Genomic DNA, 1,840 nt, shown 5'->3' with positions numbered 1-1,840 from the left:
GGCTAATTTTAAAAGCAAATTTCTGTAAAAAAAAAAGATGAATACGAAAACAAGACGATGCCAAAACATGTTTGGCTAAAGTTAGGCCATAAATATTCATCATTTTATCCATTGAAAATGGCAGTTTAACTTTAAGTGTGAGTTTTTCTCAAAAGATGAAATAAAAATGTTTCTGAGCTTTAACTGTCACTTGGATAATTTGACACTTTCCTTTTGGCAGAGAGCAATAGATGGACAGCTAAGGAATCTAACCTTTTCTCTGCTCTTTGTCAGGATTGATGCAGTCTCCGACAGAAGCACCCCGTCTCCTTAGTCCTCATCATCACCTGAAGTTTCATCTTCCTCCCTCCGAGGCGGGGGTCAGTCCGGCTCCACGCCCACACATCTCGCCCCGTCTACCTGCCGCATTGATTTACATACATATGGAAGTGTGTGCCAGGGGAGGTGACKGATGATTGGACAATTATCAGCGAGGATGTCAGGCGCAAGCTGGGTGGGAAAACGTTCATCAATATCACAGTCTCTGTAGTCATGGTGGTGGCACTGRGCCAAGGCCAGCCAGCCGGCAGAGCTGCTGCCAGAGTGTCGTCAGTCCTCTGGAGTCCTGGAGGAGCTTGTTATCGTCCATAAGCAGCAAAGTCTTGTTATAAATGAAGCGTCGTTATGAGGATGTTTGATCATAATGGACTGTTGTGGGTGTGAGAGTCATAATGAAACCATCTCTGCGTTCTTCAGTTAAAGAGTAATGAATGATGGCTGTGAGGTTAAACACAGAGGCTGTGCTATTTTTTGCGCTCAGGTGTAGCTGAGAGGTCAAACTCGTAAACTTAAAGCTGTTTTGAAACTGTGGAAACTGGGGCAGGTGTTGCCACAGAAACAGGCAGTGTTTGCATTCCCCTCATAGGTGTGATGGAGCAAAGGGTCGCCSCCGTCTTCTCTTCAAAACAACTGGCAACTTTCTGGGACACGTGAACGTGGCTCGAGTTTCTTCTCCGCTCAGATACACTAAGAAGACGCCAAGCAGGGCGCGTTTTCATGGTTAGACTGATTGTCTCTGACAAATGCTCTTTGAAGGCAGGAAGGGCAAAACAAGCACATGCTTTGATGTGCCATTCCAACATGCTGTAGTTTTGCATCAGTGGACAGATGGGATCAGCACTGCTTCACGTGTAGTGTGTGGAAATGGTTTTACACTAACGTCTCATGACGCTATTTATTTAGTTTTTAAAATTTTAATGTGTAAAATGTATAAAACATAATGAACTTTACTCAGTTMTTGTGATTTCAAATGTCCAAATCAGAGTAGTTGATCAGATTATGTTTCTTGTTTTTGGGTGTGGGGGTGGGGCGGGGTCTTGTGATGTGTTGTTGTAAGTTTTGCACATGGAGGTAGAACAGCAGGAGTGCATCTTGACCAWGTGACTGTGTCACAGTGGCAAGCAGATTTAACATTACTCTACATACTGGGAAAGTAGCAAGCAATAAGGTCTGATTATGTAAAATTTGTGAAAATTATTACTGATATTAAGAAAAATACTATTATTCCAGAGATAGCATATATTAGCTACATTAGCATATAATGCTAAACAGAGTGTAGCACTCTGCTCTGCTGAATCATACTACAATTTATCACAAATTATTAAATATTACAAGATGAATTTGCCTCTGATTTATGTAGTATTGTGTAAAATAATATTTGACTATTTTTAGGTTTCAGTTAGATTTAGGTTCGACAAACCTGACAAGCCGCTATCAATGAAGAACAAGTTTCACCCTAAAGTGTCACAGTGTGCCGTGAATGTGAAAGTGTTGACTGATAAACATTAATATTATTTACGAC

This window comes from Austrofundulus limnaeus, unplaced genomic scaffold (assembly GCF_001266775.1).
Source record: "Austrofundulus limnaeus strain Quisiro unplaced genomic scaffold, Austrofundulus_limnaeus-1.0 Scaffold12, whole genome shotgun sequence".
Lineage (NCBI taxonomy): Eukaryota > Metazoa > Chordata > Actinopteri > Cyprinodontiformes > Rivulidae > Austrofundulus > Austrofundulus limnaeus.
The sequence above is the reverse complement of the archived record's forward strand: the minus strand, read 5'-3'. Positions refer to the sequence as shown.